The sequence below is a fragment of the Cucurbita pepo genome, chromosome 10, assembly GCF_057944985.1.
Source record: "Cucurbita pepo subsp. pepo isolate OVF chromosome 10, ASM5794498v1, whole genome shotgun sequence".
NCBI lineage: Eukaryota > Viridiplantae > Streptophyta > Magnoliopsida > Cucurbitales > Cucurbitaceae > Cucurbita > Cucurbita pepo.
Window position 1 is genome coordinate 9,318,790 of NC_141807.1, and position 18,747 is coordinate 9,337,536.

General features: G+C 34.6%; 1 non-coding gene across 1 annotated transcript; it reads right to left on the reverse strand.

The window, feature by feature from the left end:
• Positions 1 to 606: 606 nt before the first annotated feature.
• TRNAQ-UUG (transfer RNA glutamine (anticodon UUG)) lies at positions 607 to 678 on the reverse strand. Its single transcript has one exon. It is a non-coding gene; the product is annotated as a tRNA-Gln (tRNA).
• Positions 679 to 18,747: the final 18,069 nt, after the last annotated feature.

The following is an 18,747-nucleotide window of genomic DNA, read 5'->3' on the forward strand; positions in this document are numbered from 1 at the left end:
TTTTCATGGTTAAAATACGATGCATGACATGACAACCTCTAAGGTTTAGTTCCTGAAAACGAAACAAGAAGTCAAATCCTAGCTCAAGGTTTAGACATGCTCCAAACTAAACAAGAAGTCATCTCCTAGCTCAAGGTTTAGACATGCTCCAAATTACTAACTATTTTCTGTGAGGTCTATTTTATATGACATGAGAATAAATTCAAGATTTCAAGTTGGTTGGAGCAAGTTCGGAACCTAAAACTCATGCTAGTTATTATCGGTTTAAATGATTACATTAGAAACATACAAGATTGAGAACCAACAACAATACCTCAAGGAGAGGTTGGTTGGAGCAAGTTCGGAACCTAAAACTCATGCTAGTTATTATGGGTTTAAATGATTACATTAGAAACATACAAGATTGAGAACCAACAACAATACCTCAAGGAGAGGTCATGTTCATGAAGCGGAGCAAGTAAGTTTGGAATAACTCAAGAATGTTACACCTTATGCCTCAAGAAAATTTGTGTCTTCACATCGAATGCTAGGTAACACCTTTTTGTTTTAAAATGTATTGTGTTGTCATTCCTTATTTTGTGTTTTTGCATCAAGGTCATTTCATAAAGGTCCTACTGGGAGTTGAACCCAGGTCGTTGGATTCAAAGTCCAAAGTGCTAACCACTACACCATAGAACCCCTTATAAAAATTTGTTTTGGAATGGTTTTCCTATTTTATGCAGATTCCACAAGAAGAGAGATCGTCAAACTCAAGTTATTGGATTCAAAGTTCTAGAGCTGTTTTATCTAACTCGTTGTGATCTTGAGCACCTTTAGAGTGGTTGCAGAAGTAACCCTCCAGTGTTGATTGAAGCTCTTGCTGAACATGTAATTTTATATATTGTTATATATTACAAACAAATTGAAATAATACTTTACATCCCAGTCTTTCTTTCTTCCGTGCAAAACTTAACATGAAAACTATATTATTTCAATATTCACTCGAGAAACAAGGTGTGAAAACTATATTATTCCAAACCCTCCATTATTGCTTCTACTTTGCATGAAAATGCTTCCACTAAATCATGTTACTAACTAGGTTGTTTGGTTCGGTTCAATTCTTGGGTTCACTAGATTGAATCGACCTAGCTCAATTAAACTCTTGATAATATAAAAATCATAAGTTTCTTAAATTACGTTAACTTAAAAGTTTAACCCCTAATTTTTTTTAGAATGTTTAGCTTTGTGTCTAGTTGATCTCTAAATGCTTAGAAGTATCTAATAAAACTTCTATTTAAGGAACTTTTCTCTATAAAAGATGTAAGACTTCAGGCTTATTATTAAGGAATTTCAAATGAGTGATTTGATATATCATAGAGGACAAAAATATTATTTGTTTCAAATATCTTATGTTGACCATTCTTTTTTGTCAAGTATTTTGAATATTATTATTGTGAATTACTAATGGCATTAGATTGAATCTCATTAATAACAATATCCCATAACTCAGTAAATATGACATCAAAATTAATACTTTAATTTCATCTTCAAAATTTATTTACACTTGGCTCAGTTGACTAATAATCATAATAGTCACCCGTGCACAGATATTTACAAAAAAAAAATTATAAGGAGTACAAGAGAAAAGTGCTTACAATAGTTTCAAAATATAGAAAAAAAAATAGTAGGAATTTGTTAAAAATAGTAGGAATTGGTCAATGTCAACATCCATTGAAGTTTTCTATTAGGCCCTTTGAAGTTTTCTATGTTTGAAATAAAAAAATAAAAAAGTAGGAATTATTCTTATTTCTTTTTCTTTAGACAATCCATGGTCGGGGAGTAAATGGAAAAAAGTGTCTGTCCATCTTTTGCTTCTACTAGATGAATTTAGACTCGAATTTTTATGGTACGGAAACGAAAAGACTGGAAAGAATGGACAAGAGATAAAAATCCCCCTACCGATCAATGATACATGAATGATAGAAAAATTTCCGGATCAAAACCTTACTTTCCTTCGGTCTCTTTACTTAGACTTCGGCGAAGGGGAGGACGAGGGGAATGTGTGCGATAACATAGAACAAAGTTTAATTTATGCTATTTCTAACTAAAGATTTATTACTGGCGAGCCACGGCAATTGCGCCGATCAAAGCAGCTAAAATCCACTGAGCTATGGATCTATTTTGCATGAAAAGTGTCTGTCCAAAATAAAAGGGCCCAACCAAGTTCAAACGGGTGATCGGTCAAATTCTCTACCACTGAGTCATGGATCCATTTTGTAGGATTTTAAACCTAGTGACCCCTTAGACATAGTGTCGGTCCAAAAAGTGTAACAAATTTCTATCCAATATAGAAGGGCCCAACTAGGTTCGAATTGGTGACCTCTTGATCTGCAATCAAATGCTCTAACATTGAACTATGGTCCCATTTTGTATGATCTCAACCTTAGTGACCCCTTCTACAGATTATCGGTCCAAAAGTGACCCTATCAAATCGGCTATGGAGCAATTTTGTATAAATTGGTGGATTACCTATCAGAATTAAACACAGGTCGTTAGATCCAAAGTCGAGAGTGCTAACCACTACACCATAGAACCACTAGTTAAACTTTATTTTGGGAGCGATTTTGATAAGCGCCAACAACGCTGGATTTTACAAAGCTAGAGGTCGTCGTATCCTTACAGACTTTCACAAGGTGTTTTCAACTTCTTTTAGGTAATTGAACTTTTGAGTCCATGCAAATGATTGGTTGGATTAGTATCAGTTTGAGAAGTCAGAGGAGAGAGGAGAGACTTTGTTAGAAACTCTCCCATAGGTAATCTCCAAAGGTGTTTTCAACTTCTTTTATCGGTAGAATTTTAAAATCAAACCACAACAAAATCCAAGAGAGACTTTGTTGGATTATTCCCTTCTTTTTCTAAAACTAAATTTGACTCTCCAATAGATTTTAATAGTTTTGTTAATTAAATTTTCTTTAAAAATTTTATACACGGAGTACAATGGAAATAATACTTTTTTTTTTTATTATTTTATTTACTATTTTGTAATTTGTATGGTATTATTGGAGGCTTTTGAATCAAATATGATAATTGATTCTCTGTCCTCTTTGACAATTTTAGATACCTCCATATCCGATATTTGATGCGCGTTTCATTATGAGATCTGCCCTTGGGTCAATAAGACTTAAGCAAAGAGTTTATTTGACTAATGATTTGATTTTTTTGGGTTGTAGAGATATCCCTTACAAATCAAGTATTATTTTGAAGACACTCATCAAGACATTTGTAAATGTGCGTGATATCTTGAAGGATATAAGACACGTAATTGAGAGAACATAATTTTTTTTTGAAGTTGGCTTTTCTAGGATACGTCATCACCAAAGTTTGAGACAAAGACCATTGGATGGGTTTTAATAAGGCTCGAATAAATTTAAAATCCAAGAAAACGGATCTGAGTTTGATATTATTTGATTTTGGGTATGGACACAACTAGCTGATTTCTTTTGATTACATTACTGAATGTATGTAGATGTTTAAAGTGTTGACCTTTATGGTTTTAGAAAATATCAACACATCATCAATATAAACTATCGATTTTTTTTGAAAGGATTGAAATTATCATTCATAATCTTCTGAAATTCGGATGGAGCATTTTTTAGCCTAAATGGCATGACGTTCCTCTCATATTTTCTAAATTGGACATTAAATGCTATTTTATATTTGTCCTTTTAAGAAATTAGAATTTTCTGAAATCCCAATTTCATGTCGAATTTTATAAAAACATTTGACTCTAAATTCTTTTTATCAAATCATTTTTGTTTTGGATTGGATATCTTATTTATTCTAAAACCTTATTCAAAGGTTTGTAGTTAATTATGAGTATCAGAATTTCTAGTTTCTTTTCACCATGTTGTTAACCTAAAATATCAGACATGACCACATGCTCTTTGAAGACCTTATCAGCTTCCTCTGCAAAATATCACCTAAAATGTCACAGTATTTAATGTTTGATGCTTTTTGACTTAACCCTAGAGTTCTATTTACGATGAACTTGTGATAATTTTTGTCAAATTATATATTTGAATACCTAATACATTAAGATATAATATCTTATTTAAATAATATTAAAATGTGGTAGAATATCATAATATATGTTTAATTAATATGAATCTCATTCAAATTTCAAATATATATTTTTATTTAATGTTTATGATACACATCAATTATTTTAATATTTAACATATCAAATACCTTAATATGTTTTGATATTATACTTCAAGACTATAGGAACTTGTTCAGAGGACCTGAGAGTTACGTTGGCCCACAATGCATCTCATGAACGATGCAAAACTATGTGGCGCTTGAAGGTGAATTGTATAAAAAACTAGTCATTCACCATAAACTCATGGGAAGACTGTTGATGGAATCGATGCAATTGACGCTCCTCATGATGGGTTGCCAATCAAAGACCTAACGTTTAATGTTGACCCTTTTGAAGAAAGAGCCATATGATCGAACAGCTTGAAACGTTGCGGTAACTCTGAGAACTCTATCACACACATAGAAAAACGTGTCGAAGAGTTAGACATTACACAGAAGATCTGGCTTTCATCGAGGAGACCCGAGTTTGATTCTCGACAATGAAATTTTATTTTCTTATTTCTTTTATTTATAGTTTCATCTTTTGTCACCAATTATATTTAAACTTTGCCTAGGTTTGAGAAGCACTATAATGGATGAGTTCAATAGTATCTTAAATTCAAAAGACTTTTATGAACTTGGTTTGAGAGGCACTATACTGGTCAAGTTCAATAGTATCTTAGATTAAAAAGACTTTTATGAACTTTGAACCTTTAATAGTGTTTTGTCATAGATATTTGGTTCAATTTCAACAAGTGAGGTTGAGGTTATTCAAATGGTTAATGTGATAATTCGGTCATTTTCAAGGTCTCTTTTGTTGAACGCCATCATGGCTGAGATGACTGAGATGAGCACCAAAGTGAGTTTGACAAGGAGGGTCATAGAGAACCACACCCCAAGCCAAGCTCATGTTGGGCTTAACAAACTGAAGATCCAAAAACACAAACCCTTAAATGGCCACCAGGATGTAAGGAATTAAAAAAACTTTATTTTTGACGTAGAACAATACTTGAGGGTTATAGGAACTTGCTCATAGGTTACGTTGGCCACAATGCATCTCATGGATGGTGGCGCTCGAAGGTGGATGATATAAAAAATGGGTCATGCACCATAAACTCATGGGAAGACCGTTGATGGAATCGATGCAATCAACTCTCCCCTTGATGGGTTGCCAATAAAAGACCTGACGTTTGATGTTGACTCTTTTGAAGAAAAAGCCACACGATCGAACACCTCGAAATGTCGTGGTAGCTCTAAGAACTCTATCATACGACCTGAGAGTTGAGGGCTACAGGAACTTTCTCATACGACCTGAGAGTTACGTTAGCCGCAATGCATCTCATGGACGATGCAAAACTATGGTAGTGCTCGAAGGTGAATGGTATAAAAAATGGGTCATGCACCATAAACTCATAGGAAGATCGTTGAGTGCGGTGAACGTGGAGATTAAACACGTGACCTTCAAATCTTTAGTTTGACACTCTCCCAACTGAGCTATCCCTGCTAACATTAAAAATAAAAATTCATAAGTAAAGCTATGTCTACTAATTCATTATATTTTAAAAAGAACTAATAATCAACTAAACTATAAGGTGCAATGAATGCAGATCGAACACACAAAATTAATAATCACAAGTTTCGGAACGTGGATCGAACACGTGACTTTTAGATCTTCAATTTGACACTCTCCCAACTGAGCTATCCCCGCAATCATTAGAAATGAAAATTCATCAGTAAAGATATTTTCACTGATTCATTGAGATTTTAAAAAGAAATAATAACTAATTTTTTTATTGAATAGTCTCGAACACGTGACCTTCAAATCTTAAATCTGAAGCTCTCCAAACTAAGCTATCCCCGCTAACATTAAAAATGAAAGTTTTTAAGTAAATGTATTTCCGCTAATTAATTGAAATTTTAGAAAGAAATGATCACTAATTTTTTATTGAATAGTTAAATTGTGCAACGTGAACCATGTGTGGTGAACGTGGATCGAACACGAGACCTTCAAATCTTCAATCTAACACTCTCTCAACTGAGCTATCCACACTAACGTTAAAAATGAAAATTCATCATTAAAGGTATTTTCGCTACTTCATTGTAAATTTAAATAGAAATAATCACTAATTTTTAATAAGATATTCAAGTTATCCAACTTGTATAAGGTGGGGTGAACTAGAAAACGTTAGGTATTTCCGATAATTCATTGAGATTTCAGAAAGGAACAATGACTAATTTTAGATTGAATAGTCGGGTTATGTAACTAGAATCAGGTGCGGTGAACGTGGAGATCAAACACGTGACCTTCAAATCTTCAGTCTGACGCTCTCCCAACAGAGCTATCCCCGCTAATATTAAAAATGAAAATTCATAATTAAAGGTATTTCTGCTAATTCATTATGTTTAACAAAGCAATAATCACTAATTTTAGATTGAATAAGCAAGTTATGTTTTTAGATTGTATAGTCAGGTAATAAGAAAATTTTCCACTTTCATTATTCCTAACACAATCCAATGGTCAATATTCAATCCTACATTTTGCCACTTTTCTCCTCTATATAAACTCATCTTCCCCACATTTTAAAATACACAACCTACATACATTCTCTAATCCTCATTTGTTCAAAGTCTCCATTGTTTGTTGCTCTCTCCAAGCTTACAAGTTTATTTCTTTTCATTTTATTCTTGAGAGGGATTATTATTGTATTGTGAGGAAATAGTTGTGAGTATCCCAAATTGTAAATCTACTCTTTGAGAGAGTTGTGGTGTGTTATTATCAAACTCAAATACTTGTATCGGTTTGATCCTGCGCTGTGAAAAGGATTGAGTTTGCTCTTGAACTCATAAAAAGAGCGGTGTAGCGGTTTGGCTCAGATTCGTGGAAAGAGTCGAGAAAGTTCTTTATTCAAATTCCCAAGAGGCGCTTGGGGAGTGGAGTAGGTCGAGTTTGACCGAACCACTATAAAACTACGGTGTCATTTTCTCTAACTCTTTCCTATTTAATTTCAAAATTATTATTGTGATTTATTTCATGTTCTACTTGATTATTGTTTTGACTTGAATTACTTTGTTATAGTAATTATCATCTTCTACTTATTTGTAAAAAGTTTCATCATTAGAAAAATTAATCACACTTAAACACTTTTATCGTTAAAACCCTATTCACCCCCCCTCTAGGATTGCCATACCGATCCAACAGTACCAACGCCGCAGTCCAAAAGATTAAAGCTAGGATACAAACCGCACAAAGCCAAGGGAAAAGCTATGCAGGCCTAAGGCGCAATGACATAGAATTGTAGGTAGGGGATCATATATTCCTAAAGGTAGCACCCCATGAGAGGGGTGCTCAGGTAGGGTAAAAAGGGGAAGCTAAGCCCTAGGTTTATCCGTCCCTTTGAGATATTAGAAAGGATTGGATCTGTGGCCTATAGAATCGGGCAATGCCCAAACATGTCTGCAGTACATAATATCTTTCATGTATCCATACTACGGAAGTATACCCTAGATCATTCACATGTACTGGCTCATGAAACTCTCTTCTTGAGAGATGACCTAACGTATAAAGAAGACCCGATTCAAATAATAGACAAGAAAGTCAAATGATTGAGAAACAAGGAAATCTCTCTCGTTAAGGTCCTATGGAAGATTCATAGAGTAGAAGAAGCCACTTGGGAAACAGAAGACAAATAAGAACCTTGTACCCTGACCTATTTTAGAATAAGCACTTTCGATGATCAAAAGTTTTCAAAGGAGAGGGGAATTTGCAACACTCAAGGTCTCCAATAAGAGACAGTGTATAATCCCTACTAGGTTGTATCTAGAAGCAAAGAACAAGTAAAATTGAAAAAACATTAAGAAAATGGTACTTTTTTTAATTATTATAAACTTCGCGAATCATTAAATTTTTTATAGAATAAGAATTACAAGGTGCTTAAAAAAGGAAGGCTCCGATCGGAGAAGACTTTTCTAGCAGAAGATTCAAAAAAATCAAGAATGAAATTATAGAAATTCTAGACGTTTCAATGGTAATGAAAAATCCGTCTATAAATTATTTATTAGGGTAGGCTATTAGGGGCAAGAAGAAAGCTTAATGGAGTACCCAATCGAGAGATACAAGTTTTTTGTTTTGGGGTATCGTGTTCATGGGTTTACCTCGAATTCGAGAACTATAGTCCACTATTCGTTTCCAAACTTGTTCCTGCACCTTCTAAATAAGTTTACCCATAAGTTTGGTGAAGGAAAGAGGTCCTCAAAGTGCTAGTAGGTTTTCACACGAATTAGTCCACGTTAGGTTACCCTATAATGTTTTCCTAAGCTAAAACCTCGACTCCTAAAGCCTAACCCATGACATTATGTATAAACCTAGGTTCATCAATAATCCATGTACCAAGTACCTAGAATTATGTGAATAACATGCTAAATAAGTTGCTATGATCCATATCCAGAAGTAACCATTATCTGCATTACGATTTGTACTAAAAGGCCCCTATTCCTCTTTAGGTAGGATGTCCTACAATATTTATCATGAGCTGGATGTTATGATAGGCCTACCTTTCTCATCAGCTAAGAGAGATGTCCTGCAGAACGATTTACCAGTAGGATTACATGATTATGACAACACCACTCATGTGTTCATGGGGAGAAAATTGAAGGTTATTTTAGGGGAAGGTTTTAGGATCAATATATGATACATGACACGATGACCTCTAAGTTCTAAGATCCTGAAAACATAACAAGAAGCAATATCCTAGCTTAAGGTCGCGATTAAGAACCTACTAGTAGGCTACTTACTAAGTGTTACTCACTCCATGTTTATCATTTTTTTTTTCAAGTAACTAAGAGTTGGTCGTGGATGTGTGGACTTTGGAGTGTGGGCCATGGACTAACTTCTATTTTTAATCTAGTATTTTTTGTTCTTCTTTTGAGTCTACTTCTTATTTTGTGTTTGTAACGAATATGTATATGTAACACCCAAAAAATGAAGAAAATTAGATCCCATAAGAATAAGCCACTCATGAAAGACCCAAACGAAAGAAAGGAAAAAAAATTAAAAGATTAAGCAAGAACAAAGGACTTAGTCAAGTCACTCGTGTACCCCCTAACAAGTGATTTGAAGGAGTGAAAGGCCTTTTGAAAAGGATTGGAAAGGAAAAAGTAAATGAAAAGGGCAAAAAAGTCATTTTATCAATTATCAAGAATCTTTCCCGATTTGTAATTTCTTATCTAGAAGGAATCTCAAGATTCAAAATAAGCAAAAAATGATCAAAAAGCTATGAGGAATTTGTAGAAAAATTATGGATTTTTCGAGAAAAATAATAATAAAATATTCGGAAAGTGGCAAATTACCAAAAAGATGACTTCAACGTTGTGTCAGGATTGAACGTCCTGCTGAAACACAAAGTCATTTACATGCCCCTAGCAAAATGTCTAGTAGTAATGGAGTCTAACCCGATGATCATTCAGAAAAACATCCCATCAACCAAGAGGGTTGAAAATGATGTCGATACTACAGTTGAAAAAGAATCATAGCCATGATGAATCTACGCTTGCTGCTACTGTTGTAATTGGAAAGGGGAGCTCGAGTGAGCCAACCTCAATAGAAACCTTGTTGCCACTACATGAACACCACGACGCAAAACAATGTCAGATAATGGATTTATCCCCACCAGAAGAGACAAAAACAAGGTCAGATACTGAAGAAGGGAGACAGAAACAAACCACTGAAGCAACACATGTTCACACAGAAATATCATCTAGACGGATGAAGAGAAGGGTCAGTCGAAAGCGTCAACCACAATAATTTCAAGAAAAATAAAGAGTTCATATAAGTTAAGTTCAGATAAACTTCAAGTTCAAAGCAACAAGAACAAAAAACTGGTGTGAAAATACTATGGACTAGTTAAAGTTATCCATAAGAAAGTAGGAAAGACACGAACAGAGAAGACATGAAGACTCAACAAACTGAGAAGTGATTTTCAACAGCACCTAGTAGGTTGGAAGAGACTCCTCATTATGAGATCAGCTGGAAGCGCATCGAGAGACCTAGAGTCAGCCTCATCCAATAAATTGTGTGGGGGCAGATGTCACAGTCATGATTGCCCAAGGCGTGTTGCCTGTGGTTGCATGTTACATGTCTCAGTCATTCTTGTAAACGATTTGTTGTCCAAAGCGGTTATTTGAGCAATGTTATTGTTTACCGATTATTTGGGCGACACGCCTTGAGCAATCATGACCGTCACAATTGGCTAAGACATTTTTTGTCCATATGTTATTGTTGTCCAAGAGACTCCTCATTATGAGGTCATGATTGGCTAAGACATTTAAAGAAGTTTTACCTACGGCAACTTCTATCACAATCCTCTTCTCTCTCTCTCAAACTTCTTTAAATGTTATTATTCAACGGTTATTTGGGCGCATCTTCCTTAAAAGAGTTGTGACGATAGATGGCCTAGGTAAAACTTCTATTGGGAGATAAGTGCAATAGAGAATCTGTGTCCCTTTCCTGAACCCTTAAGCGGACAACATAACAAAGAGTTCCAGAAAAAATATCAAAGAACAATTTGTGTAATGCCTTTGAAGTTAGGCTCGAGACTCTATCTTATCTCCCAAGAATATGCTTCATTCTCTATTCACATAGAAATTCTGCAATAGAAAGTGGTACCCTCATCTTCTTTTACAAAACTTTCTCAAGTCCTCATGGAATGATTTGAAAGTGGCACCCTCATCTTCTTTTATAAGAATACCTCGGCCTTCATGGAATGATTTGAAAGTGGCACCCTCATCTTCTTTTATAAGACTACCCCGGCCTTCATGGAATGATTATGCTATGTTGATTCTTAGAGAAGGGAGTAGGAGTAAGAGTAGATGACTGTTTATGGTCCAAGTCCCGAAAAAGTAAGTCTTTATGTCAAGAAAGGAGAGGAATCCTCGTAGTTTCAAAGATTTGAAGAGAATCATACATACACAAATTTTCATTGTGTGTTTATTCTTGTTGTTTGCTCTCTTCAATTTACATGTTATAAAGACACTTGTAAATTATAATTAAATATAGCTTCTTTTTTTTTTTTTCTTTCCAAATATCCATCTGAATTACTTCTTGGTTGAAGGTTTAAAAAACCTATTTCAAATCTTATTATATTGCATGCTTCAATTTGATATAATTGTTGGGGGCATTTTGAGAATCAAACTCGAGACCTCTCGCACTCGAAGCGAGAATCATACCACTAAACCAAATGCCTTGTAGTGGATCTATCATTGTTAGTTGTTGGTCCATATCTTTTATGTGCCTCAATATTCGAAATTTATCCACATGTTTTTGTTTCAATTCTAGAAATAGAAATGATATCCATAGAAATACATAATTTTACAATGCAAATAAGAAAAGATTGGTGATCAAGTTTTAGATAAAAGTAGCAAACATGTTGGTAGATATAAAAATAAATTCAAGTTTTTTCTCTGGTCTTATGTCTCCATTCCATTTGAAAATTGATATTTTGTTTGGAAATTTTAAACTCATTATTTTTGTTTGTTCATTCCACCTAATTTGTAAAAAAATAAATCATACCACTAGACCAAATGCCCTTATAGTGGATCTATCATTTTTAGTTGTCCGTGTGTATATGTTTTCCGCACCTCAATATATGAAATTTATCCAACCTCAATATATGAAATTTATCCACATATTTTTGTGGTTTAGAACCTACTATTATTGCCATGTTAACTTAACATGGTCTATCACACAGTTGAAGCAGCATTGCCACTAGAGCCCATGCATTCCTTTGGGATAGATATGTTAAAAATTAGGCCCATTTGATAACTATTTTGTTTTTTTTATATATATATTTCAAAATTATGTGTTTTATCCTAAAAAAAAACATTTGAATTTTAAGCAAAATTTCACACCCAACTAAATTTTTGAAAAATATTTTTATTTATTTATTTATTCTTTATTTTAGTTTTCCAAACATAGATTGATATGGAGTGGCTAGTTTTCAAAACTACTTCTTTGCTACAATTGAACAATATTTATATTGTAAAATGGGATTAACTTCCTTTAAGTTTATGTAATTTTTTTTTATTACTATGTTTACTTCTATCTCATGTTACTCCATTTGTATTTACTTCGTTTTATACAAAAGTTCACGATAATTAATAAATCCATGTGCTTAATACATTCCTTACAAGAATAAACTTGTTTGTATCAGGATAAATTACAATGAATACGGAGAAAAGAAATCCCAAAAATAAGTAGAAGGTTGAGAATTTCACTCAAGCACACAATGTCAATGCGTGACTGCATGGCTCAAACGCATGCTTGGATTTCGAAGGGGAACTTCTCAACTTGAGAGATCAATTTCATTCATCAAAAATCTCATTTTTACATAATAATTTGTGTGTATTTATAGTCTCCCACAAAAGAAGTTAGTGGCCGGGATTTAATCTCGATCCTCTTAAATCTCCAAAAAAAAAAAAAAACGAAGTCAATTTGACAATTCTACCATTACAAACTTTATGAAATTAAAAATAAATAAAGTTTTCTACCAACTCATGTAATGATGCTTGCAACTTCATTTGCTCCTTCGATGTGTAAATATTCACTTCTGAAGTTCCAAATGATCCTTTCTCAATCTAATAAGCTTGTAACACATGAAATAATAGTTGAATCGAGCCTATCCAATTTTGTAGATGAAGAATGAATGCTTGTTGAATCTTCTTGGCCTTGGATCGTGTAATAGGTCCAGTTGGAACATTTGGAACACCGTGATCCTTATCATCTTCCCCCTCTTCAAAAGGATTCGTCCTCGAATCAGAAAATCATCACCTACATCAAAAGGACTCAAGTCAGCAACATTGAAAGTAGAATGTGCTGAAAATTCTCCTGGAAGATCATTTTATATGCATTGTTATTAATTATTTCAAGGACTTGATAAGGGTCATCCCCTCTTGGATGTAACTTTGTCTTCCTTTGAGATGGGAATCACTCCTTGCGAAAATGTATCCAAACCCAGTTACTGGTTTGAAAAATGATTTCATTCCATCATTTGTTAATTCTTGAAGCAACATTGAAGTTTTGTTTCTCAATTGTCTCCTTCCCCTCTTTATGCAATGTTTTGATCCCATTTGCCTTACTTGTGGCTGCTTTATGTTGAACACAACTCACTGTGGGAAACACTCGTACTCTTTATTAACACCGATCGAGAAGAGAATACAGGACACTCTGTAGAATACTTCTGCTTTTTATTGTTTTTGGATTTCTTCGATGAATAACCTAGGTAGGGTGGAGAGGTATTTATACTAAGAGTAAACAATCTATATTTAACCAATCTAAATCTAGACCTAACCAATTTCAATGTTTCATATCTAGATCTCTTTCTCCTAAAATCTCTACTAAAATAAATATACTGGGCTTATACAATAATTGGGCTTATACAATAATTGGGGTGATGATATTTCAACACTTTACTCACAAAAATATTAGAATCAATAGAAAGCAAATCAAGACGCATAAGTGGATTAAATCCGTAAGCAACTTCAAAAAGAGAACAATGAGTGGCAAACATTTGTCCCAAGACTTAATATTCTTACAAATAATAGCCCTAAGCAACGCTCCTAATGTTCTATTAACCACCTCAGTTTGCTCATTAATCTGAAGATGACATGTAGTTGAAAACAATAATTTGTTACCCAATTTATGACTTAATATTCTTATAAATAATAGCCCTAAGTAATGCTGCTGATATTTTATTAACTACCTGAGTTTGCTCATGAGTCTGAAGGTCATCTAGGTCATGAACCGAGGGTAAATTACCTTAGGAGCATTATGGTCAGTTTACACCGTTTCTTGGTTTACCTACTTATTCTTATCCAATGACCACCAAATTTCATATCTAACCTCAACATAATATAATATTCTCAGTATTAAAATTTGATATGCAGCGGATCACATATAGTGAGTTATTTTAACGTTACTTAAATCTCGAGCTATTTGATCGGTTCAGGGTCTTAACTCACGGTTCTTTGGGTTTTTCTTTCATATATCCTTAATCCATACTTGGTTTAGGGTTCATATGAAAATCCAAGCAATTTCTACAAGTATTTCTTAACAAAAAGTCCAAGGTGGCTACTTGTCTAGTCGTCGACGTTTGGGACGTCCATTCTTGAGCTTACAGTATCTGAATTACTTCAAATTTCCTTCCACGTACTCCTTATTGTGTCTAGTTTCTGAAACCATAAGATTTTCTATGAGAATCGGTCTGGAATAGGGTTAAAATTGAGAAAACCCGAGAAAATGTCAAATTTTGAGTTGACTTGGACAGTTCAGTTGAACTGGCCATATCATCGTTTTCTTCCTCTGAACAGGAAGAAGATTAGCATTTTCGCGTCGCCGCCATCTAAAACTCGGCCTGTACAGCCACATTTACAGCGTTTCTCTCCTTGATTTCTTCGTGAAACTTAAAGATGGGTATTACAAGGAAGGGATAGGGATTTGATTTGATACCTTCTCGTGGATCGTAGCCTAAGATATTCGCTTCCAAAGTTCATCCAAAATCTGATTTATCGCTGGAGATAAAACAAAGGATTTCTTATTGGGTAGCCGATTCTAGGGGTTTCAAGGCCCTATTTCTTCATTGAACCTCTTCCATATCCTTTCTTCGGGCTAAAGGAATTGGTTTGGAGGAATGTCTTTGAGTGTAAGACCTTAATTTCCGAAAATCGTTCTCGGTATGCAACTCACTCGAAATGCCAGATTTTCGATCTCTTGGGTAGCTTGTTCTACGATGTTTCATCTCTCGATTCCTTCATCAAGTTTACTCAATTTCTTCCTCTGAAGCTAGAGGAATCCTTAATTTGAAGGAAAAGAGATCATAGATAGGAATTTGACTCTTATCCCCAATTTAATTTCGAAACCTATTTCCTTCAATTCGACACGCTCTTGAGGTTATTTTTCTTCGTGGTCTTCTATGGAAGCATTCCTTGGAGGTGCAGAGACTGATTGGAATCATTCTTGCTCGACGAATCATCATGTATCATCGGATTGGATTTTCAAGTTTTTCTTGAAGTTCTTCAATGGCTGATTGAACTGGGGGAATGGTTTTTAGGCACTTTCAGCACTCTATTCCTTCATAGAACTTGTGGGTAGGAATAAGTTTGAAGAGTAATGGTGGAGGATTGCTCTCGAATTTGGAAGAAATCTGAGAGTAGGAGACCCATAATCTAAACGTTTATTGTCTTTGATTGGGGGATCGACCTTTCTCGATTCTTATTCCGTATTGTTGCTCCTACTTAAGACTTTATAGGAGGAGCTTAAACCGACATTGAGTACTCCAGAATCTTCATTATTTAGAGATTGAACTTTCTGGATAATTTTACGGAGATATCAACTCCGATCATATCCTTACCGACCTTGGCTTTGAATACTAGTCGTTGGATGTGATGATCTGTGCGTGTTCGTTCTAGATCATATCAAAGTTTGGAGGAGATCCGACGGTTGAAATTTGAGTTCGACGGATTTTGCTCGGATGTTCACGGTAGATGCTCTGATTCTAATTATAGTGGCATTTCTGTAATTATCCATTCTTATAGGGGTATTTTGGTAATTTGCCACTTTCCGAATATTTTATTATTATTTTTCTACAAATTCCTCATCGCTTTTTGATCATTTTTGGCTTATTTTGAATCTTGAGATTCCTTCTAGATAAGGAATTACAAATCCGGAAAGATTCTTGATAATTGATAAAATGACTTTTTTGCCCTTTTCATTTACTTTTTCCTTTCCAATCCTTTTCAAAAGGCCTTTTAACTCCTTGAAATCACTTGTTACGGTACACGAGTGACTTGACTAAGTTCTTTGTTCTTGCTTAATCTTTTATTTTTTTTTTCCTTTCTATGGTTTGGGTCTTTCATGAGTGGCTTATTTTTATGGGATCTAATTTTCTTCATTTTTTGGGTGTTACATATACATATTCGTTACAAACACAAAATAAGAAGTAGACTCAAAAGAAGAACAAAAAATACTAGATTAAAAATAGAAGTTAGTCCATGGCCCACACTCTAAAGTCCACTCATCCACGACCAACTCTTAGTTACTTGAAAAAAAAATGATAAACATGGAGTGAGTAACACTTAGTAAGTAGCCTACTAGTAGGTTCTTAATCGGGACCTTAAGCTAGGATATTACTTCTTGTTATGTTTTCAGGATCTTAGAACTTAGAGGTCATCGTTTCATGTATCATATATTGATCCTGAAACCTTCCCCTAAGATAACCTTCAATTTTCTCCCCATGAACACATGAGTGGTGTCGTCATAATCATGTAATCCTACTGGTAAATCGTTGTGCAGGACATCTCGCTTAGTTGATGAGAAAGGTAGGCCTATCATAACATCCAGCTGATGATAAATATTGCAGGACATCCTACCTAAAGAGGAATAGGGGCCTTTTAGTACACATCGTAATGCAGATAATGGTTACTTCTGGGTATGGATCCTAGCAACTTATTTAGCATGTTATTCACATAGTTCTAGGTACTTGGTACATGGATTATTGATGAACCTAGGTTTATACATAATGTCATGGGTTAGGCTTTAGGAATCGAGGTTTTAGCTTAGGAAAACATTATAGGGTAACCTAACGTGGACTAATTCATGTGAAAACCTACTAGCACTTTGAGGACCTCTTTCCTTCACCAAACTTATGGGTAAACTTATTTAGAAGGTGCAGGAACAAGTTTGGAAACGAATAGTGGACTATAGTTCTCGAATTCGAGGTAAACCCATGAACACGATACCCGAAAACAAAAAACTTGTATCTCTCGGTTGGGTACTCGATTAAGCTTGCTTCTTTTTCCCTAATAGTCTACCCTAATAAATAATTTATAGATGGATTTTCCATTACCATTGAAACGTCTAGAATTTCTATAATTTCATTCTTGATTTTTCTGAATCTTCTGCCAGAAAAGTCTTCTCCGATCGAAGCCTTCCTTTTTTAAGCACCTTGTAATTCTTATTCTATAAAAAATTTAATGATTCGCGAAGTTTATAATAATTAGAAAAAGTACCATTTTCTTAATGTTTTTTCAATTTTACTTGTTCTTTGCTTCTAGATACAACCTAGTAGGGATTATACACTGTCTCTTATGCGAGACCTTGAGTGTTGCAAATTCTCCTCTCCTTTGAAAACTTTTGGTCATCGAAAGTGCTTATTCTAAAATAGGTGAGGGTACAAGGTTCTTATTTGCCTTATATTTCCCAAGTGGCTTCTTCTACTCTATGATTCTTCCATAGGACCTTAACGAGAGAGATTTCCTTGTTTCTCAATCATTTGACTTTCTTGTCTATTATTTGAATCGGGTCTTCTTTATACGTTAGGTCATCTCTCAAGAAGAGAGTTTCATGAGCCAGTACATGTGAATGATCTAGGGTATACTTTCGTAGTATGGATACATGAAAGATACTGCAGGCAAGTTTGGGCATTGCCCGATTTTATAGGCCACAGATCCAATCCTTTCTAATATCTCAAAGGGACGGATAAACCTAGGGCTTAGCTTCCCCTTTTTACCCTCCCTGAGCACCCCTCTCATGGGGTGCTATCTTTAGGAATATATGATCACCTACCTACAATTCCATGTCCTTGCGCCTTAGGTCTGCATAGCTTTTCTCTCGGCTTTGTGAGGTTTGTATCCTAGCTTTAATCTTCTTGACTGCGGCGTTGGTAATTTGCACCAGCTCTGGCCCAATAGTTGTCGTTTGCCCCCCTTCTTCCAAAAAGATAGGGGATCGAAATCTTCGTCCATAAAGAACCTTGTATGTTGCCATGTGTATGGTGGCTTGGAAAGTATTATTATAAGCGAATTTCATAAGGGGTAGGTACTTATCCCAGCTTCCTGCAAAATCTATCACATATACCCTCAACATGTCTTCAAATATTTGCTTGAGCATTTCTGTTTGACCATTTGTTTAAGGGTGGAATGTCATACTATAACTGCTTACCCAATGCCTTTTGTTGAATTTTCCAGAAGCGAGATTTAAATCTGGCATCTCGGTCTAATACTATTGCCTTTTGTTGAATTTCCAGAAGTGTACCCAATACCTTTACTGATGAATATTCATTTTTAATGTTAGCAAGAGTAGCTTAGTTGGGAGATTGTTAGACTGAAGATTTGAAGGTCACACGTATTTTATCCACGTTCAACGCACCTAATACAAGTTTATTACCTGACTATACAATCTAAAAACATAACTTGCTTATTCAATCAAAAATTAGTGATTATTTCTTTCTTAAACATAATAAATTAGCGGAAATACCTTTACTTATGAATTTTTATTTTTAATATTAGCGGGGATAGCTCTGTTGGGAGAGCGTCAGACTGAAGATTTGAAGGTCACGTGTTTGATCTCTACGTTCACCGCACCTGATTCTAGTTGCATAACCCGACTATTCAATCTAAAATTAGTCATTGTTCCTTTATGAAATCTCAATGAATTATCGGAAATACCTAACGTTTTCTAGTTCACCCCACCTTATAGAAGTTGGATAACTTGAATATCTTATTAAAAATTAGTGATTATTTCTATTTAAATTTTCAATGAAGTAGCGAAAATACCTTTACTGATGAATTTTCACTTTTAACGTT